Raw genomic sequence first — 24,234 nt, 5'->3', positions numbered from 1 at the left:
ATATATATTTTGCGAAATTTCATTTGACGGCTAAGATGTGCCACACGTTCCATTGAAGTACCCAAAAATCGTAAAACGCGAATAATTTCCGAAAACTCCATATGCCATTAACGCGCATCCGATTTCGGTGTGCACCCTAAAAAAATACATCGATCTATACCGATTTCAATGTGGTCCATTAAGAACCATGGATGTGCCAGCTCACACTATTTTTGGGATAAATTGCGTCTAAATCGCGTAATTCTCAAAATCATTTGATGCGCATGCGGTTTCCAGGAAGTACTGAAGTTTATCTTCCAATCCATATATATTTTGCGAAATTTCATTTGACGGCTAAGATGTGCCGCACGTTACATTGAAGTACCCCAAACATCGTAAAACGCGAATAATTTCCGAAAACTCCATATGCCATTAACGCGCATCCGATTTCGGTGTGCACCCTAAAAAAATACATCGATCTATACCATTTCAATGTGGTCCATTAAGAACCATGGATGTGCCAGCAAAATCTATTTTTGAGATAAATTGCGTACATCTCTCTTTCGGCTGAAGTTTTTAAAGTTCTCTTTTCGAAAAAGATCAAAATCCGTATGAGGTCATTTATTGAAGCGGAAATGATACACAGAAAACGCAAATAAATCCGCGATATTTTCAAAAACATTTTTTGCCAAATTTCGTGTTTTTGGAAACCCAGTTCCCGCCGTTCTAATAGATGGATTTTCACAAAGAAGATTTTATATCATCCGAAACGTAAAAAACCTTATTGATCGCGGGTACCCATATCATTCAGTTGACAGATCTAAAAATTTGGCCCGAAAAATAGGTTTTTTAGAAATTTGATCGCACAAAATTCGCACCTTCGGATGAGTATTACTCTGAAGCTGTGCATACTACATACACAAAATACATATCAAATGACGCAGATTCGCGACTACAATAATCTTATAATCAATTTGTATAAATTCCTGTTTGCGTATTAAAGCTAGAAGTAAAATTAAAAAAACACTCAAAATCGAGCTTCAAAATGTCAGCATCATTTAAAGGTAGATGCAATGAAAATTTTGAAAAATGATACATAAGGGGCGTAGTCCATATTTTGTTGGCTTCTAGTTTTATCTTGACACGAAGACCGTGCAATGAGTGGCTTAGTCACAAATCGATAGAGAACATAAAAAAACTGGTTCGCCTCAACGTGTTTTTACACATTTTTTTACATTAAAGTAGACACAGCTTCCACCAAAATAAAGTTTGGAGGTCAATATTATGAGCAGTTTGCAACGACAGATCAATTAACCCAAAACTTTTCACTTTTTTTCATATACTTAAGTAGTTCCCGAGTTATAAAGGGGTGAACCTCCGCTTCAGCTATGTTAAAAAATTGGCAATATTGCCCATATATATATAGGATTGATCCATAGAGGGGATCAATCCTCAACAGTAATCTTAATTCCAAATTTCAAGTTTTCACCTCTACCAGTTTAGCCAAAATACAAAATATACTAAATTTGGCACCATTTAGTACATTTCGTACCCATAGGCACGAATTTTCTAAACTAGCTCAATCCTACTCTCCAAAAGCCATTTTAATTCCCAATTTCAAGACTTCAGCTCCATTTGTTCACCTTAATCTAACTTGTACCAAATTTAGTACCAAATATATACACATAAGTAAGAATTTCTTAAGCCATTTCCATACATCAGCACCACTTCCCAACCATATAAAATTTCAAGATTCGAGTTATATTTGTTAAATATGTATTCATTCAGAACTAAATTTTGTACTTTTAGTACACTTATAGGTCGAATTTCCAAAAACTCTTTTGTACATCTTTCTAACTTTCCATCAGTGACCCACCTTCCAAATTTCATTCTAGCTCTTCCCGTTCGCATAATACAAAGGGTACCATATTTGGTACATTTTAGTACTTTTCGTACCCTTCTAGTTCGAATTTCCAGAAACCCTGGCTTATCTCACGCCTACACACCAACAACAACCCACACTCAAAATTCCAAGCTTAAGCTGTTTCGTCTCACTTAAAATTGAGCTCTTTTATATATTAAGATTTAAATCAAGTTAAAGTAAATTCCAATCGGACACCAGTTGATTATTTGGGGGCCAATTAATATGAAGCATTTCTACCAAACGCAATTACGTCACTCTCAATTTTGTACATTGTGCAAAATTTCGTGTCAATCTGACAAACATGTGGAGTTTGGTACATCATTTACCTAAAATCGGACGAAAGTATATATGTGAGCTATATCCAAATCTGTTCAGATTTCAACAAAACTTCGCATAAATAAATTCACTTCGCTGTGTAAAATTTTTTGTCAATCGGCCTAACTTTGGGTCTTTGGTGCACCATTTACTTAAAATCGGGCGAAAAAAAAAAAATATATATATATATATATGGGCAATATTGCCAATTTTTTAACATAGCTGAAGCGGAGGTTCACCCCTTTATAACTCGGGAATTACTTAAGTATATGAAAAAAAGTGAATAGTTTTGGGTAAATTGAACTGTCGTTGCAAACTGTTCATGATATTGACCCCCAAACTTTATTTTGGTGGAGGCTGTGTCTACTTTAATGTAAAAAAATGTGTAAAAACACGTTGAGGCGAACCAGTTTTTTTATGTTCTCTATCGATTTGTGACTAAGCCACTCATTGCACGGTCTTCGTGTCAAAATAAAACTAAAAGCCAACAAAATGGAGACTACGCCCCTTATATATCATTTTTCAAAATTTTCACTGCATCTACCTTTAAATGATGCTGACATTTTGAAGCTCGATTTTGAGTGTTTTTTTTAATTTTACTTCTAGCTTTAATACGCAAACAGGAATTTATAAAAATCGATTATAAGATTATTATAGTCGCGAATCTGCGTAATTTGATATGTATTTTGTGTATGTAGTATGCACAGCTTCAGAGTAATACTCATCCGAAGGTGCGAATTTTGTGCGATCAAATTTCTAAAAAACCTATTTTTCGGGCCAAATTTGTAGATCTGTCAACTGAATGACATGGGTACCCGCGATCATTAAGGTTTTTTACGTTTTGGATGATATAAAATCTTCTTCGTGAAAATCCATCTACTAGAACGGCGGGAACTGGCCTTCCAAAAACACGAAATTTGGAAAAAAATGTTTTTGAAAATATCGCGGTTTTATTTGCGTTTTCTGTGTATCATTTCCGCTTCAATAAATGACCTCATACGGATTTTGATCTTTTTCGAAAAGATAACTTTAAAAACTTCAGCCGAAAGAGAGATGTACGCAATTTATCTCAAAAATAGATTTTGCTGGCACATCCATGGTTCTTAATGGACCACATTGAAATGGTATAGATCGATGTATTTTTTTAGGGTACACACCGAAATCGGATGCGCGTTAATGGCATATGGAGTTTTCGGAAATTATTCGCGTTTTACGATTTTTTGGGTACTTCAATGTAACGTGCGGCACATCTTAGCCGTCAAATGAAATTTCGCAAAATATATATGGATTGGAAGATAAACTTCAGTACTTCCTGGAAACCGCATGCGCATCAAATGATTTTGAGAATTACGCGATTTACACGCAATTTAAAATGTATATTTCATAATATTAGTTTATTTTAAGATTTATTCCTATTTATAAAACCCTAAGATTTATCGGAAGGGTCTTGCTATAATCCGCTAGGTGTATACTTGTACAAAAAAATGGGATTATTTTTATATATGCCAATTTTTCGGCGAAATTCGGGTAAAATAGCAGAATAACCCCAACATTTTTTTCTAAAATTTCTTGTATACAATTAAAAAAATAAATATGATGACATTATTTTTTCGAACCAAAAACAAATATTTTTCCTCAATATCTTGCTTTATTGTCGCTGTGATTTACAAACCGCTACACGGACTTGTGTGATTTTGATATCATTTGATTCATCATGGTGTTTAGATTATGTAGATATTTTTAAATTATTTTTTAGGTGTGTGAATGTCATTAAAATAATGAAAATATTGACGTAATCCCCTACATTTTTATTATTTTTCTCATATTTCGCGAAGATGTGCAACTTTATCGCGATTATTATAATGTATTCATATTTTTATTTTACGGAGGAAGATATATATCAACGTTTTTGGTCAATATAAAAAACGGCGTAATTTTAAGATTTTTTTCTTATGCCCAAAATTAAAACCTCGATAAGTTTTGCGCGCATCAACCAAAAATTTGATCGCGAACGGTTTCGGAGTCAGAACATTTTTCTCTATATGTGTACCAAAAATCATTGATGTGCCACAAAAACAAAAAAGCTGATTTTTTGAAAATGGAATATTAAAAAATTGGCAATATTGCCCATATATATGAGCCATGTCTAAATCTGAACGGATTTCAACAAAACTTCATAAACATAAATCTGGGTCTTTAGTGCACGATATACTTGAAATCGGACGAGGGTATATATGCGAGCTATATGTAAATCTGAACGGATTTTTACCAATTTCAATAGGGTTCGTCCTTGGGCCAAATAAATGTCATCCAATTCTGTAATTTGTTTAGAATTTAAAATACACAGACGAACAAACATTTGCACAAAGACATAATACCCTGTACCACAGTGTTGTGAATGGTATAAAGACGTTAATTTAGGTCGGGCCGAACTTTGTATACACTTCACCGAGTGTGGGGCATTTAAAATTATGCTAGGTTCTTCATGCTCCGAAAAATAGTATTCCAAATTACAGAAAATTTACCTACCAAAAGTGTTAGGTATTTTGCCGCATTTTCCAATCGACGTGGCTGTAAATTGGCACAAAAGGGTTCTGAAAGGCTGATACATTTAGAAATTTGTGCTGTGTTTGATATAACCCCACCTAAAAGTTCAGCCTCTTTTTCGGTATCAATATATTTTCACCCGAATTGTATCATGGGAGTGACTATAATTTGACATATCGGATTCCTGGTGAATAAAAAAGTAATTTTAAAAGTTTTCCGACTAAGATTTCCAACTACACATTTTTCAAATGTTTTTCAAAACTTTCATATCCAATGAGAACCAAACATAGGAAATTCCAGCCCATTCGGTTGAAAAACGTGTCAAAAATCCCCATAATAGTGAATATTTGGGGGTACCGTTATGTTATGACTATACCGATATACCCACTTACAATACCAACCATCCTAGGGGTAATAGCAATGCCAATGCAACATTTCAGAGCTCTATCTCAGAAAGGCAGAAGATAGAGCCATAGCTATTTTTAAAGTTATACTCGGAATAATTTTCGTTTACGATGATATAAATCTGTCCTTCCATTTTTCAATTTCTCGATATAGAACACTTTTTCTTGTATTTACCAAAATTGATAGAAGCTACCACAAAGTCCACAGTGTCCGACTTAAATCGTATCTTAACTGGTTTTTGTGCTGCAAAGTGTTACGTACACTCAATATGCTTCATTAATCTATATACATATTCTTATATTAACTAGTTAATTGATATCATTAACTGTTCTCGGAATTCCTTAATCAGGATTGCAATTCAATCTGAAAATGAAAAGCCACCAATGATAAATTGCCTTAGCACGATACATCAATGAATAAAAATCGATAAAAGGAAAAATAAAAATATAATCCTTTCGACCACTTCAAAGACAATGTCGTATTAATTTATTGAAGAGGAATGTACATACATACAAACACACATACATACATATGTAATTAAATATTAAACATATTCAGTAGACATTGCACAATAATGTTACTTTTCCTCAATACTCAATAAGAGCTTATTTGCGACAAATAAACACAGTAAACAAACAAAAAAACTTTGAGCTCCTTCCCATACTCAAAGCTGTCTTACGATATGTATTATTTTGGGGTTTAGAAATTCCCGATTTCTTTTCATGGCCGAAAATACTACTTCTATGAATACTACTTCTATGAATGCAAAGTCTTAATTGTGGACACATTCTATATTTGTTCCATAGATTTGTGTTTATCAGTCGTTGATTCTATTTTGAAATGGATTACAATTTTTATACCCTACACAACTATGTTGTCAGGGTATTATAGCTTTGTGCAGCCCCAAGAGTTTGTAACGCCGCGAAATATTGGTTCTAAACCCACCTTTAAGGGGACACTCCCCCATTCACGGGGTCAAATTTTTTTTTTTTTGATATAATTCGAATCTACACTAATTCAAGAATGTCCCTACAAAATTTAAAGTGAAAATCTCAAGAACTGTTGAAAATATAGCCGATTTATAATGTCAGCATCAAATGACGGCTAAAGGGCTTCTCAAACTTTAAACGCGTTTTTATACCCTTCACCACTCTGTGGTACAGGGTATTATGTCTTTGTGCATATGTTTGTAACAGGCAAAAGGAAACGAGATAGACACATGGTTCCTTTTGAGAATATGCATAGAATCACTTTCTGAGTTGATTTATGCATGTCCTTCCGTCCGTCTGTATGACGATGTTAAATTGTAAACAAAGTAGAGGTCGCATAATCCGAATTGGATGAAATTTGGCATAGGTCACTTATTCGGCCCAAGGTCGAACCCTATTGAAATTGGGAAAAATCGGTTCAACTTTAGATATAGCTCCCATATATATATTTTCGTCCGATTTAATGTAAACGGTCCCTATATATCTTTCGATTTGTACGAAATTTGGTACAGAGTAATGAATAGTCTTGGTCAATCTCGTTCAGTTCAGAGATCGAACGAACTAGATCATTTTTTAAAAGTGAACTAGGTCGTTCACCTCGTTCAGTTGCTTATATCGTTCAAATGGATACTCAGATCAAATGGCATGGCAGCGTATTCCAATAAAGTTCTGGCAGTTCAGCCAATCTTAAACAATGATTTCCTTTCACAATCATTCGAAGGACTTTCCTATATATTTTCTCCACTTTGTTAATGGGTGGTGGTCGGTTATCTATGGGGGTGCTTTGCTTTTAAATGTCGCTTCATATTATTTACTGACTCTCCAGCTATACGTAAAACACTACTGCAGTATTTGATATTTTAAGCACCGCATATTACACGTACCTTCATTCAAAATAACAGATTTTATATGAAATTGTTCTTATTTGACTATTTCAGTCAGTCAGTACACCTGTAAACAACACTGTAGGTGTAGAAAAAAATACAATGTCGTTCAGTGACCGACTGCATTCCTTAAGCAAAGTCGTTCAGTGAGCAATGTCGTTCAGAGACCGATTGAGTTTGGTATCGTTCAGTGAACGACAATAATAAAAACTGAACTATGTCGTTCACTCGTTCAGTGGACTGACTCGTTCAATTGAACTAGGTCGTTCACGAACGACACAAGACTAGTAATGAATTAGGTCTAGAATGATGTGTGCAATATTTCGTGAAAATCGGTTCAGATTTGGATATAGCTCCCATATATATTTTCGTCCGATTTAAGGTAAATTGTGTACCAAAGTCCCTACATATCTTTCGATTTGCCCGAAATTTCGCACAGCTTAATGAATTAGGTCTAGAATGATGTGTGTCAAGTTTCCTGAAAATCGGTTCAGATTTGGATATAGCTCCCATATATATTTTCGTACGATTTAAGCTGTACCAAAGTCCCTATATATCTTTCGATTTGCACGAAATTTGGCACAGCTTAATGAACTAGAATGATGTGTGTTAAGTTTCGCAGGACACATGAATTGTAATTTTTTTTATAAATCAATAAAGAAAATCTTAAAAAAAAAAAAAATATATTTTCGTCCGATTTAAGGTAAATTGTGTACCAAAGTCCCTATATATCTTTCGATTTGCTAGCATGATGTGTGTTAAGTTTCGTGAAAATCGGTTTAGATTTAAATATAGGTCTAGCATGATGTGTGTTAAGTTTCGTGAAAATCGGTTCAGATTTGGATATAGCTCCCATATATATGCTCATCCAATTTTATGTAAATGATAAACCAACGTCCCTATATATCCTTCGATTTGCACGAAATGTGCCTCAGCATACTGAATTAAGTCTAAAACGGTATGTCTTAAATTTCGTGGATATCGGTTCAGATTTAAATATCGTTCCTATATATATTTTCGTCCGATTTTAGGTAAATAGTGCACCAAAGTCCCTTTATATCCTTCGATTTGCACGAAATTTGGCATAGCGTACTGAATTGAGTCTAGAATGATGAGTGTCAGGAAAATCGGTTTAGATTCCGACATATCTCCCATATATATTTTCTTTCGATTTTATGTAAATGGTGCACTTAGGTTCCTATATATATCCTTCGATTTGCACAAAATTTGGCATAGCGTACTGAATTAAGTCTAGAGAGATGTGTTAATTTTCGTGAAAATCGGTTAAGATTTAGAAATAGCTCCCACATATAGATTATATTTCTAACAACGCGGCGTACCGAATAGCGTGTATCAATTTTGCTATAAATCGTTTTCCATAACTTTCCCCATGTTACGCAGGCGGTTCTAAATCTGCTCGAATGAAATTAAAGTTAGGATAGGTTGGAGAAAGAGGGAACATAGACATGCAATTGTTAGGATACCTATGTACAATATACCCAAAGTGGTGAAGGGTATCATATAGTCGGCCAGTCCGACTTTACTACTTTCCTTACTGGTTCTCTTTTGCGAATGGCGGGCACGATAACTCAAAAACTAATAACCCAATCGATTCCAAATTTTTACACGCTTCTCTGTGAGTGTATAGCTATCGTATGAACTAGGATAAGGCCAATCGGTGAAGATCTTCCTTATTTTTTAACTAGGTTTTTTGTCAAAAATCGGCGATTTTCCAAATATATTTTTTCAAAGGTCCGCCATTTTGTTAATTTTAGAGCGAAGTCAATAATCCTAGTTCATACGAGAGCCAGACATGCACTCTTTCTAACACCGTTGGAATTTTCGGATTCTGATGTTACAGTGAGGAGTTATCATGCCCGCCATCAAAAATAAGGACCTTTCTTTAATTACAAAAAACAACAACAAAACATTAACAAAAATTTTTTGTAAATTATTTTTCTTCTCTTTTAAGTCTTCAAATATATGGGAAATTACAAAAATCTTTTAAATTCCTTGAAGCTGAGGTTTGCAAGGTTATAACTCGCGAAATATGAACATATTGCATATAATTTAAATTCAATTCTATAAAATGAAGTGTTCTTGTCAAAATCTTGAAATATTGGTAATAAATAATAAGTTGCGTGGAAGCTGTGATGGTGGTAATGTAAAAAAATGGGTGAAAATGTGTTGAAGCCAACGAGTTTTTTTGTGTTCGTTCCCGATTTGTGGCTAAACTACACAACGCACACACATGTGATCAGTGACTAAGTTGCAGAATACCCCATGGACAATATGGTTCTAATGTATGATTTTTCGATATAATCACTGCATCCACCCAAAATGGATGCTGACATTTTGAAGCCGGATTTTCGGTGTTTTTTGAATTTTTCTTATAATTAGGATGCGCATCCAGACAATAGAATAAACTAATTATAGGATCGTAGAACTCGTGATTCTGCTTCGTTTAGTGTATATCTCATGAATGTGCTCACTGTAGCTTCTTTGCAATTGGGTTCCAAAGACGAAAATTTAGTGCGTAAATTTTTATAAAAAACATATTTTTTTAGTCTAAAATTAAGAAAGTCCATTCAAATTCCGTGGAACCCCGCGTGATTTTAGTTTTTTTACGTGCCGGATCTAATGAGCCCATCCATGTTCAATTCCGCCCATTAAAACGGCGGATATAGGTACCTTGAATGTGGGAAAAACTGCAAAAACTTATTTTGACAAATTCGCGTAAATAATCGCGGTTTTCTTCGAATTAATTTTACATGCATTTATGCTTGTATTGTCAAATTCGCGAATCTGCGTGGAAATAGGTCAAAAATACATCGATACGCGAATAATATGCGTATTTTATCCAAAATTGATTGTGGAGGCACATCCGCGGTTCTTAACCGATCCTTTTAAAATAGGTGTCCTTTTGCGTATTTTCATAGGAGATTACTAAAATCGGATGCGCATAAAAATCGTATGCACGTTGCGTGATTTTTAGCCATTTTTAGGGTTTTTACATAGTAAAGTGCATCGAGTGGCACACTTTGACCGCTAAATTAAACATTGAAAAATTAATAATTATTGAAAGACATTGATTCGGTTTATACGAAAATCGCATGCGCATCAACTGATTTCAATTAATTCGCGAATTGCAAGCTTTTCAATATTGATCATTTTTATGTATTGTAAATGCAATATATTTAGCCATTAATGACGTCGAAACTCTTATCAGATGAATCTGCCGATATTTAACAATCATCTAAAAGAATTTGCAGAAGAAAGCGTCGTATATTTTAGAAGATTAAGGCAAAACCGTATCCTCTTAACCATACTAAAAAAATCGAAAATTCAAAAAAAAAATAGTTTTAATTCAAAAATTAATTTATTTTATTTTCCGATATCTTCATGTTTCTATTTGTTTTTCGCGACTATTAAACCGTATTTCAGTGTGATTTGACTAGTATGCAAAGAAAACAATGGTGTTTAAGCATTTGTGAAGAAATTCGCGAATTACAACGAATAGGAATCCATTTAATATATATTTGAAATACAAGATTTAAAACCGCTATAACTTTTGTGCGCAGCATCCGAATTTGTGAACGCGAACAGATTTCGAATCAGCATATTTTTCTTAACCTATGTACCAAAAATCATAAATGTGCTCGCAAAAAAAATTTTCAAAATTTTTTTAATGGAATTTTAAAAGAATTTTGTAATTTCCCATATATGTGCAAAGTTACAAACCTTAACAAGCATTGGTATTGATTTACCAGCCCATTGAAAATCTTGAAAAATTAAAATCGAGAATGGGTAGGGTTCCCTTAAGTATACCGATCGTAGCTGAGTCGATCTAGACATGTGTGTCTGTCCGTCCGTCTGTCCGTCTGTCCATTATAATTTGTAAACACGATACAGGCCACAGTTATGGACCACGAAATTTTGCATGTAGGATGGGTTCTGGTCAATGAAGACCCCTATTGTTTTTGGTAAAGATCGGTTAATATTTAGGGGGTGAAATGGACCAAAAACTTTATTTTTGTCTGATTTTCTGGTCGCTGCAGAGGCCGCAATTACGGCCCAAACATCGTGAATTTTTACATGGAGATGGGGATCGGGCCAAAGAATTAGCATGCCTCTTTTGATAAAGATCGGTCAATATTTAGCGGGTCAAATGAACCCTGACTTTTGTGTGAAAAATTACAAAATTTGTATTCTATTGCGTATATATTTACCCCTGAATGACATAGACCCAAGAAGTTGAAAATATATCCAAGAGGAGTGGTTGGCCTTGAAATTGATACCAATTACATTGTCGTATCTACTCGGATGTGGGAGTTACACTTAAATATTTACAGGTGCTTACGTATACAAATATTATTTAGTAACCCATTACCACCCTAGAGGTCGAAAATATAGCGCTGATCGCTTTGAAATTTTCCATGAAATTTTCGGTGATGATCAGATAATAATATTGGGATAAAGTGGACCGAAAAGTTAATTTCTTGGGTTTTTTCGAGTCGATCTATAGGCCCCAATTGAAATCCGAACATAACAACACAACCCACGGTGAAGGTAAAGAGAGTGCAAATATTGCTCAAGATCAGAATATAGAACCACACAAAGATAGATTTTCGTGGAAATTGTGTAGGGTATCATATGGTCGGCCCCGTCCGACTATACTGCTTCGCTCACTGGTTAATTTTATAATATAAATGATAAAATTTCAAAAAATGTCAAATATCACATTTAACATAATGTTGTACAAAAAGTTGGCAATAAGTTTATATATATTTAGAAATGTTAATCCCGTTTCCGGGTGAGGTAGGGGATGATTGTTACCAAACAACGGCTCTGATTGGCTTTAACATTGCAAATCCAATTATCTTGGTTCCTATTTCCTCTCAATTGTGGACACTGACCTCCAAGCGGTGTCACCTGGGGTAGCTACTTTCATCACCCGTTGAAATAGTGATCTGAAATGTACCGCTAGTTCACTCATAAGAACGAGAAAAAATGGGTTGAAGCCTCGGGTTAGTTGCCCACCTTCGGAAAACTCCTCCAACTATAAAAAAGAAAAAGTTGTACATTTTTTTTTTGATTTTCAAAATTTTTATTACATTACATAAAGTTTTCAAATTATTTTTGCTCTTCACATTTCAATTTTCATTTCATCTTTTATTTATTTATTTTTTTTGTTTTTTGCCTCCAATCCGAACCTCTTATTTATGGCAAATTGTGTATAAGTGTGTGAGTTCAAGTGTATGAATGTATTTGTTTCGTTTCCATTACACTGAACTACATTAAAGCACAACAACAACAAAAAACCTTAAGTGAGGTGGAGATTGGGGGCTGGGGTCTACTCATATCATTGTTCCGTAGCATTTGTTGCATGCAGCAACGATCTTTGAATTGAACTGGTTAAGATGCAAAATTGTATGAGCCGTTTGTACCCTTTAAATACCCTGTAGGAATTGTCGATAGTTAAGTACTACTAACTTACAATGTATTGCATTTATCACAAGTACTACGGACCAAGGTAGCTGCTTTTGTGATCAATTTACCTAAAATCGAACGAAATTATGTATGGAAGCTATATCTAAGTCTGAGCCACCAATTTCAATATGGTTCGTCCTTAGGCCAAATAAATGAGATGTATCAAATATCATCAATTGATTATATGCATATTCTCAAACGTGTGGTGTAGGGTATAAAAAATGCACGACATCCGGATACCTTCAAAAATAGTCTTTAAATAAACCATGTCTATGTGGCAGCCCGAAGAAAATAATGTTAAACAAGTGAAAAAGCGTTATGTTTAGCCGGGCCGAACTTTGGATATACACCGCCATAGGTATACTAACAGATACTTAAAATGAAAATATAGGGAACATACCAAAAAGTGAACCTATACCGATAATTCTACAAACCGGTTTATGTGAACCATTGTGTACATACACCAAATACACATTTCAGCAAATTTTAATGAAAAAACTAATAACGCATTGTAGAATATACAGTCCTCAAACTTCTGCAATTTAGATTACAAAGTTAGATTACATAGAGTAGGAATTAGCGAATATTTGGTGTTACAAGTTTATGAGGGATATGCCTAATTAATGACCAACATATGTCAATTTCGAACCCAATATTTATTTTTGTTTTGTGTCTCCATTCTTTCCTTCAGGATATTTCATTATCGTCAGGTTCAAGTTTTTTATCATGATTTCCTGAGGTTAAAATTCCTTTGCAGGTTAAAACTGATTATTTCTAGTAACGACTATCCCCTATACTATGGCAGAATTCGCCTATATGGGAACAACCCCTACACGCAGAACTAATCAGCTAACTATTTTAATATGGGGCGAATATTAATAATTTTTGCTAGGAAGATTTGTTACCATATGCGATTACAAAAAACCAAATTACAGCGAATTCGGTTAAAAAAAGAGGCGGGTTAATTTTAATTTTTAGTGAAGCGAATTCGGTTTTAAATCTCGGTTAAAAATACCCCAAAAAATACCGATCTTTGGGGCGTAGCGTTATATGGAGGCTTCCCTAAAAGGTGGACAAATATTTCTAGTTTTAGGAGGAAGATTTACTACCATATAAAAATCCAAAATAAACCAGTGAGCGGAGCAGTATAGTCGGACGGGGCCGACCATACGATACCCTACACAACTACCACGAACTCTAACTTTCTGAGGATGTTTATTCCGAGTCTGAGTAATATTTCCTGATATTTGCCCCCTCTTGTACAGCCCCCTCTTGTACAGTCCTTCTAATTACTTGTCCAGATTACCTTCACGGTGGGTGTGTTGTGATTTTCGGATTATACTCTACTCGAAAACACACAAAAAATTATGTTTTCGGTCCATTTCATCCCAAAATTTTAATCTGATCATCACCGAAAATTGTAGGCGTTGTTCTTGACCATAACTGGAACTTCATGAAAAATTTCAAAGCCATCAGCGCGATATTTCTCCCTTTAATGTGGTAATGGATTACTAAATAATATCTGAATACGTAAGCACATGTAAATATTTGACTGTAACTCCCACATCTGAGTAGATACATCACTATATTTGGTATCAATTTAAAGGTCAACCACTCCTCTTGGATATGTTATCAACTCCTAGGGTCTACATCCTCCAGGAGTAAATATATATGCCATAGAATACAAATTTTGTCATTTTTCACACAAAAGTCAGGGTCCATTTGACCCGCTAAATATTGACCGATCTTTATCAAAACATGCACGCTTATTCTCTGACCCGATCCCCTTCTCCATGCAAAAATTCGCGGTGTTTGGGCCAAAATTGCGGCCTCTGGAGCGACCAGAAAAACCGACAAAAATTTAGTATTTGGTCCATTTCATCCCCTAAATATTAACCGATCTTTTCCAAAAACAATAGGGGTCTTCATTGGCCAGAACCCATCCTACATGCAAAATTTCGTGAAGATTGGTCCATAACTGTGGCCTGTATCGTGTTTACAAATTATAATGGACAACGGACGGACGGAACACACATGTCTAGATCGACTCAGCTAGTCGAGATATGACGATCGGTATACTTAAAGGTGGGTCTAGGACCAATATTTCGCGGCGTTACAAACATTTGGGGCTGCACAAAGCTATAATACCCTGACAACATAGTTGTGTAGGGTATAAAAATTACAACCAATTAAATAGAATTTTGCACCTAATACTATCAAAATATCGAATGTTTAGGAGTGCCGTTGTATGGGGGGCTACCCCAAAACATAAGACAAAAACTCGTATCAAAAATATCCAAAATAACGAATAATTGGGGGTACCGTTATATTAGGGCGACTCCGAAACAACTCTACTCTATTATCAGTTGGTCAGTCTTTAACGAAATTATATCCTTGACATATTATGTTAACCCCATGCAACAAAAAATTTTAATACTTAATTGCTCCACTACGATATTTCTAACTCATATAGCCTTAGTCCGCAATTGTTCACAATTTCCACATTTTTTGCTTACCTGATGGCAAAATTAGTCCCTGCCTAATTTACCGCCTTTTTAACCTATTAAGCGATTCTTTTGATGTGTAACATATCGAACAAGAAAAAAACATAAAGGTGTACGTTAAACCCGACATCAACTCATCGACTTTTTCAACGCACAATGATGTTGCTGCAGTTTGTTGCATAGGTGAATGGATAACTGCGGTTGCATACATATATATACAGAGGTACATATGTATGTATGCTGAGCTGTACACAAAGTTCATTTGCAACCCATGTGATTGTTCACGTGTAAAATTCAAAGAAAAGTGAGTGGATGTTTGTTATTCGCCATCGAGTCCGAACGGCTCAAAACCATTGTAAATTTCAAAATGGTGTGGAATGCGAGGAGAGTCGGTTGGCTAGCACTATTTCAAACTTTAAAACATTTGAATATTCTATAAAAAAACACAATTGGTGTATTCAACGATCCCATACATTGCATATTTATGGACCACTTAGCATTCAATAAAAATTGGTAATGATAAGACCAGTGAATACCATTTAGTTCATTTGAGAGCTCGAAGAAATATAAGATATGGATCTTTGGGAAACAATGCAATTTTAAGAAAATCACCGGGTGTACATTTTCAAAAAAAAAAAAAAAAATCCTACTATCTTGTTCTCTCCCAGGAAGAACAAGAAAATATCTTTGGTCTTTTATCGAGAAGATATTTTTGTTTATACCAAAGAAGTCCTACTTTGAAAAACACATCCTCCTCTACGAAAAAGACCTACAGCTCTCCAATAAATAGGATCTGTAGCTCTTCGATCAAGACAACGTCCAGCTGCTTTTCTATGAAGAAGACTTGCAGCTCTACCATGAAGAAGAAAACCTCCAGCTCTTCTATGAACAAGAAGACCTCCAGCTCTTCTATGAACAAGAAGACCTCCAGCTCTTCTGTGAAGAAGACCTCCAGTTCTTCTGTGAAGAAGAAGACCTCCAGCTTTTCTGTGAAGAAGAAGACCTCCAGCTCGTCTCTAGCTACTTTGTGAATAAGACCTCTAGTACTGTTGTGTATACGACCTTGAGTACCTCTGTAAAGAAGGCCTTCAGCTCTCCTAGGAATAATTCCAGTTCTTCTATGGTGACCTCCTGTTCTTCTGTGAAAAGAAGACATCCAGAAAATGAAGACCTCTAGTTCATCTCTCTTCTTTACCTCTTCTATTAGGAAGACATTCAGCTCTACTTTGAAGAAGACCTACATCTCTTCGATAAATAAGATATGTAGCTCTTCGATCAAGACAACGTCCAGCTGCTCTTCTATGAAGAAGACCTGCAGCTCTTCCATGAAGAAGAAAACCATCAGCTCTTCTCTGAACAAGAACACCTCCAACTCTTCTGTGAAGAAGAAGACCTCCAGATCTTCTATGAAGAAGAAGACCTCCAGATCTTCTATGAAGAAGAAGACCTCCAGCTCTTCTATGAAGAAGAAGACCTCCAGCTCTTCTATGAAGAAGAAGACCTCCAGCTCTTCTATGAAGAAGAAGACCTCCAGCTCTTCTATGAAGAAGAAGACCTCCAGCTCTTCTATGAAGAAGAAGACCTCCAGCTCTTCTATGAAGAAGAAGACCTCCAGCTCTTCTATGAAGAAGAAGACCTCCAGCTCTTCTATGAAGAAGAAGACCTCCAGCTCTTCTATGAAGAAGAAGACCTCCAGCTCTAGCTCTTCTATGAAGAAGACCTCCAGCTCTTCTATGAAGAAGACCCCCACCTCTTCCTTGAAGTATCTTCAGCGTAGAATCCATACAATGTTACTACCACTTTTACTTAAATATCTGACGTGACCTCCGGCAATCTATTCGCGACTAATAATTTAACAACACTTAAATTTCTTAGCTTTTTCGTTTGACTTAAAGCCCCATAAAGGGGGCAATACGAAAATCACATAAAGTTAAATATCATTCAGACAGTCGTACAGCAGCAGTGACATGAGAAAACAAATAAATAAACTAATTTTCAAGTTGGTCACGGAAACGGAAACACAACACGTAAATATCCACACATACATAAGTTGTAGTGTCATTCTTGTGATGCCTCAAGTACCCTTTGTCATGTCTTTGCCCGCCACCAATGTGCAAAATGCCAACTATTAAACCACTCAAATATTCGTTGGGTCGACATTTTTGTTGATAAATGGGCTTTTCGAAATGTTTACAAATTAGACACTGATATTAAATATTGACAGAACACTCTGTCATTTTTCGGCCAACGATAGTCGAACACGAGATGAATATAATTAAAATATTAATAAATCAACAAGCGAATACTTTGTGTATGTCTAATTAAAGGCGCATAAAGGCGCAAACATTTCGATGGCGAAATGTCAATAAGTCAAATGCCACATTGGAGAGGTCAAATAGCCTCAAGGTATGCAAATCATTGTTTGTAATGGCATCTTTAAATACACCGACAACAGATACATGTAAACAGTTTTTCAGGTGATAAAATCTAAGTTTGCTGCGAATATTAATTATAGAGTTTCTTATCAATTTCGTAGAGGGGGTGGGGGTTTACATTTTCTATTTACAATGAAGAACGGTCAATAGGAAAATACAAATAGTACATGTAAACATGTCACTATGTTCGGACACCTAATTGAAGAGGTGAGTTGGGGGGATGGTAAATAAATTGATTCACACATAACCAAACTCTATGTTGCCACATAACATTTTCCGGAGAAATAAATGCCACCAATAAATTGTATATATTTTATTGCCAACCCCATGTTAATATATTTAACAAAATTTTGTTCACTTAGAACAATATATAGGACATTTCACACTTCATCGCCAGGGCGCCTACCATGTGCCATCTCCATATGCTTGCGGCATTCAACTATTTGCCATTTGAAATGGCCAAATACTGCAATGCAGTATTTAAATTCGCACACAAAGGCAAAGCTGTCAAAGTTCGAAACGCCTACAAACATTAAGTCTGTGAAATAGAATGGCGATACGCATATGTATACAAAGGATCCCGAAAGGAAACCCCACAACCGTGTATTTGTTGTTGTTGTTTACATGCAACATTGGCAGTGTAAACAAAAGAAGTGCAAAAGAAGTTGTTGAAACCCAAAGAGCATACTTATATAGATATAGATATGTACGATATGTACATATGTTCTTTTCCGTTCAACTTAGTACAGATAATAACTCTGGCTAAAATTTGAACATATACAAACATACAAGTTACGGATTTCGAGGGTGTGAATGATGCATGCATGAAAATTTAAAAATAAGACTTGTCAATTTTTTAATATTCAATTTTCAAAAAAAAATCATATTTGGATTTTCTATAAAAAAAAAAAACTATTTGCCTCAGAATTACTTGCCGATCCAGTGTTAGGTTGATGTGCATGCAAGAGATGAACTTTTTAAAACATACACAAAACATGAGTCCATAATACACTAGTAACAAGTAAGGAAAGTTCAAAAGTCGGACGAGGCCGACTATATGATACCCCGACATATGTACAATATCCTGCAGATCTTTGGACGATCATTGAAATGGTATCGGACGAAATTAACTGTTCACACATTTATTACATAGATTTTTGAACTAATTTAAAACAATCCATACCGTTGTGAAACCTATTAAAATTGCATGTCACTCGGGCAGGCTTGGGTTCTGTGGTGTGCCATTTTTTCCGAAATCGTTCAGAATTATGTATGGAAGCTATATGTAAATCTGGACCTGAACCGATTTCCATCCAATACTCTATGCACAATTTTATGTTCGGCGAAAAAATATAGACTGCCCGATGCACAGTTTGCATTAAATCGGACAAAAAATATATGTGGGAGCTATACAGGGTGAGATGAAAAAAATTGCAACCAACTTCAGATTGCTGTCATTTCTAAGCCAATCGTTCGACAGCTGTTAAAATTATTCCAGTGACAGCTCAATAAATTGTTTACAAGCATACAAAAACATTTTGGTAAGAATTTTCCAGAAAAAAAGTTATTCGTGGTAGAATTCAATCGTCATAGTGTGTGTATCGTTAGAGCACTCCAGCATTTAAATGTGAATAAATCTTTTGTGTATCGTACTATCGCTCGTCACCGTGATACTGGTAGCGTAGCCTGACGTCTAGGATGAGGACGGAAGAAAACAGCAACATCAGCTGAAATGGTTCGAAAAGTGAAGAAGCGACTTGATCGAAACCCGCTGAAAATGACTCGTGAGCTGAACATATCGCAATATTCCATGCAGAAAATATTAAAAAATGGGCTTGGGGTAAAGCCATTGAAATTCCAATGTCCAAGAACTTATACCACAACAGGAAGAAAATAGACTCAACAGAGCTAAAGAGTTGCTTCGCTTGTCCTAAAGTGGTGGGACTAATTTGGGTTTTCCGATGAGAAAACATTCGTTGTCCAAAGAGGTCAGATGAAAATGTTCACCTTCGGTTGGCCACCTGAACTCAAGCGCCGGCTATGGTGATGGTGTGGGCCGCGCTAACAGCCGATGGTCGCTCTCCGCTCGTATTAATCGACCGCGGCATCAGAATAAATGCCGAATATTATCGCGAAAACATTCTGGAGGGTGTATTAAAGCCTTGGACGCACAAACATTTTGGCCACAGACCATCGCACTCAGATTGGTTACACCCAAGAATGGTTACAAAATTTAGTTCTTCGCTTCATTTCCCACGCACAATGGCCACCAAAGTCTCCGGATACCAATCCGTTGGACTATTGTGTCTGGATTATTTTGGAAAGCAAGGGTGGCACTAAAAAAATACCAAAGTGTCGATCACCTCAAGTAAACACTTCGCCGTGAATGGGCCAAAATACCGCAGAGCAACATTCGGCCAGCGTGTGAAGGTTTCATTGGCCGTAATTGGTGCCAAAGGTGACAAATTCGAACAAATCTAAACTTATTCCAAAATTTGATGCTATTTCCGACATTTTTGCTTTTATTTAATAAAATTTAAAAAAAAAATTATGTAAAAATTATGACGTTCAACATTGTTGCAGTTTTTTATCTCACCCTGTATCTACATCTGAATCGATTTCACTAAAATTTAACATTCTAGACTTAATTCAATATGTAAAAACAAAATATCGTGCAAATCGAACAGGATCTGTGGGGGCAACATTTACATAAAAAGAAACAAAAGTATCTATGGGAGCTATATTAAATCAAATTTAACACAAAGCATTATCGACTAAATTCCTTACCTTGTGCTAAATTTCATAAATATAGAACAAAACTTGGCTCCTCGATGCACCATTTACATAAAATCGGACGAAAATATATATGAGAGCTATATTTAAATTTGAAACGATTCCAAAAGAACTTCGCTTACATCAATCCGGACCTAATTGAGTACTCAGTGCAAAAATTTGTCTCAATCGGACAATTATTGACAGTACGGTGCTCCATTTACATAAAATCGGACGAAACTATATATGGGAGCTATATCTATGTCAGAACCGATTCAAATGAAACTTAACATACATTAATATACAATCAATTCAATACATTATCAAACATTTCATCTTAATCGGACAAAAATTAGGAATTGGATGTGTCATTTACATAAAATCGGATGAAAATATTATGGGAGCTATATCTAAATCTAAACCAATTTCTCCAAAATTTAACGCATATTATTCTAGGCTCAATTCAATGCGATATGCGAAAATTCGTATGAATCGGACAAATCTTGTGAGATTGGTGCACTATACTCAATCCAATACATTATCCAGCATTTCATCTTAATCGGACAAAATTTGGGAATTTGGTGTGTCATTTACATAAAATCGGACGAACATATATATGGGAGCTATATCTAAAACTGAACCGATTTTTACAAAACCTAATACACAGCACTCTAAACATAATTCAATATTCTCGACCAAATTACGTGTAAATCGAACAAACATAGACTCTTCGGTGCACCTTTTACATAAAATCGGACGAAAATATATATGGGAGTTTTATCTAAATTTATCTGAACAATAAACCATAACACACATGTGTCTTTTCCCAATTTCTTTCGCTCTTTTGTGCACCATTTATATATTTGGGAGCTATATCTAAATCTAAACCAATTTCAACAAAACATCACATGCATAAACCTGCTTCAATTTTAATACGCTCTCAACATTTTTATCTCAATCGGATAAATCTAAATCTGAAGCGATTTTTTTTCTTTTGACAAAATATGTGACAATTGCAAAATTTCATTCAAATCGGAAAATAGGTAATTTTTATACCTCCTCCACAACGTGTCAATATTTTACCAAAAAACCTAATATGATGGTTTTCGGCCCACTTCTTCTGGTATCCTCCCCAAATATTCAAACCTATAATAATTATAATAAAACTTTAATAATTATACTGAAAATTGGGCGCCACTGCCTATACCTAAGTGAGCCTCCGAAATCCTTGTATTCGAAATTATTGCCTTTTCTGATGGAACGTCCTAACATCGTAAATCTTCCGAAAATTAGGCGGAACCTTTGTATATGGGATTTTAGCAAAACGTCGACGGATATATCACATTCCGTCCGAACGCCCAAGGAGTAATAGAAATATCAATTTCCAAAAAATCAATTATAGGATTATTGTTCTCAGAATTCTGAATAAGTCACTGTGAATTCGAGAATATCCGCTAACGAAGTAGCGGTCTCGTGCTATTATAAACATACAATTGTATTCATTGTAGATAATCTTTTTTTTAGTGTAAACGTTTTGAGCAGCACTGTACAGTGTCCCCTCCAACGTACCTCCACAGACGATGCATTGAGAATTAACTATTGATATTCATTCTTATCATTTGAAATTATTGACTGATAACGTTAACATATGACTGGCGAATGCCTACAATGAAATAATTTCGTGTTTTTGTCAAAAGAACATCAACAATATCCAAAACACAATTAGTTATAATTCAAACGCTGTTGTGATACGACACAACTGAACAAAATAACGAAATCTTGGGAAAATTATGCAGTAATTGTTGTCGCAAACAATGTCGAATAATTATCCATCGAGCCCAAAGGAATCGGCTGACTACTATCTACCGAAATCGGCGGTGCCAACATATCCCGCAGTGGCAAGCGTTGAAGAACCGGAAGGATGGTGCAGAAAAAATCACAAAAATAAACCACAATCGAATTCGGCTGGAGCAGGTGGGTTTAACTATGAAAGAAAAATTACAAATTCGGACTAAATGTAGAGTATTTTCAATCGAAGGGGTTCTGCTGGGTAAAAAACATATGTAGAAAATTCTTGATATACAAAAATAGGCCCGACACAAATATTGAGTTGCGAGCAGATTCCAAGTATAGAAAATAAACCAAACCCTTGGTATAAATTAATTTTTAGAATAAAAATATTTTTTATAAGAAAACGACAAAATTACCTATAGTGCCCGATTTTAATGCCAACAAGATCCTTCTTTGTGCCAAATGATAAAAACAAATGCCTACTTTGTATAAGGTCAAATACCCGTCAAATACGTAAGTGTATCTACATTCAATTGGATTGGATTTGAAACAACAAAAAAAAAATATTTAAGTATTGTTCCGATAAGATTGATTTCCAGAGAACCAGAAAATAATTATCTGTGGTCTAATCTATCATACATAAGACTATAAAAGTCGAAGATTGCGGCGCACAATGTCACTATGGTTTCTTTCGAGAATATGCATAGAATCAATTTCTGAGTCGATTTATACAGGTCGCATTTATGATCCGATTTTGATGCAATTTGGTACAGCTCATTTATTTGGCACAAGATAGATATAGCTTCCATATATATGTTCGTCCGATTTTTTGCCAATGGTGCACCAAAGAGTCAAATTTAAGCCGATTGACACAACATTTTGCACAGCGTACTGAAATAGGCTCAATTTGATGTATGTGAAGTTTAGTTGAAATCGGTTCAGATTTTGACATACATAGCTTCCATATATAGATTCGTACGATTTTATGCACATTTTATCTTAAATTTGGGATAACGTATGGAATTAAGACTAGGTTAGAGTGCGTTAAGTTTCACTGAATCAGATATAGATATAGCTCCCAGCTGTATCTATATCTGATAGCTCCCAGATAAAAAAACTGCAACAAAGTCAAACGTAATAATTTATTTTTTTTTTTTTAATTTTATTAAATGAAAGAAAATAATGTCGGAAATAGCATACAATTTTAGAATAAGTTTAGATTTGTTCGAATTGGTCACCTTTGGCACGAATTATGGCCATCAAACGGCCAATGAAACCGTCACACGCTGCCCGAATGTTGATCTGAGGTCGATTACCTCAGAGCTTGCTTGAGCTGATCGAAACTTTGGTATTTTTTTAGTGTCAATCTTGTTTTTTAAAAAACTCCAGACACAATAATCCACCACCGCTGAGTCCTGTTGGAATGTCCAAGGTTTTCGGCCAAAATGTTAGCGTGCCCCAGGCTTTAATACACCCTCCTGAATATTTTCGCTATAATATTCGGCATATATTCTGATGCCACGATATGACCTCTTTGGCAAGTAAACACGATCATTTTGTTTACTTACAAACTGCTGGACAACAAATGTTTTCTCATCGGAGAAAACCAAATTCGGCAGTTCACCACTTTCGGCCAAGCGAAGCAACTCTTTAGCTCTTTTGAGTTTATTTTCTTTTTGTTGGAATATTGCGATATGTTCAGCTCATGACCATATTTCGACCATTGCGACGCGGGTTTCGATCATGTCGTTTTTTTTTTTTATTTTCGAACCATTTCTGCTGATCTTTCTGTTTTCTTCCGTCTTCTAGCATCATGTTAGGTAAATATAGTCAAATTCAAGCCGATTGACTCAATATTTTGCATAGCGTACTGAATTTAGTACAATTTGATGAAATCGGTTCGGATTTTGATATAGCTCCCATATATATTTTATGTAAATGGTTGGTGGACCAAAATTGTATCCGATTAAGACTAGGTTAGAGTGTGTTAAGTTTCATTGAAATTTGATCAGATATACATATAGCTCTCATATACAGTTTCGTCCGATTTTAGTTAAATGGTGCACCAAACTCCCAAGATTTGTCCAATTGTGACAAAATATTGGGCAGCGTAGTGAGATAGGTGCAGATAGACATATGCGAAGTTTTATTGAATTCGGTTCAGGTTTAGATATAGCTCCGATATATATTTTCCGATAT

The sequence above is a fragment of the Musca vetustissima genome, unplaced genomic scaffold, assembly GCF_032173495.1.
Source record: "Musca vetustissima isolate MV318-11 ecotype Yass unplaced genomic scaffold, APGP_CSIRO_Mvet_v1 utg115050, whole genome shotgun sequence".
In the NCBI taxonomy this organism is placed as follows: domain Eukaryota; kingdom Metazoa; phylum Arthropoda; class Insecta; order Diptera; family Muscidae; genus Musca; species Musca vetustissima.
The sequence above is the reverse complement of the archived record's forward strand: the minus strand, read 5'-3'. Positions refer to the sequence as shown.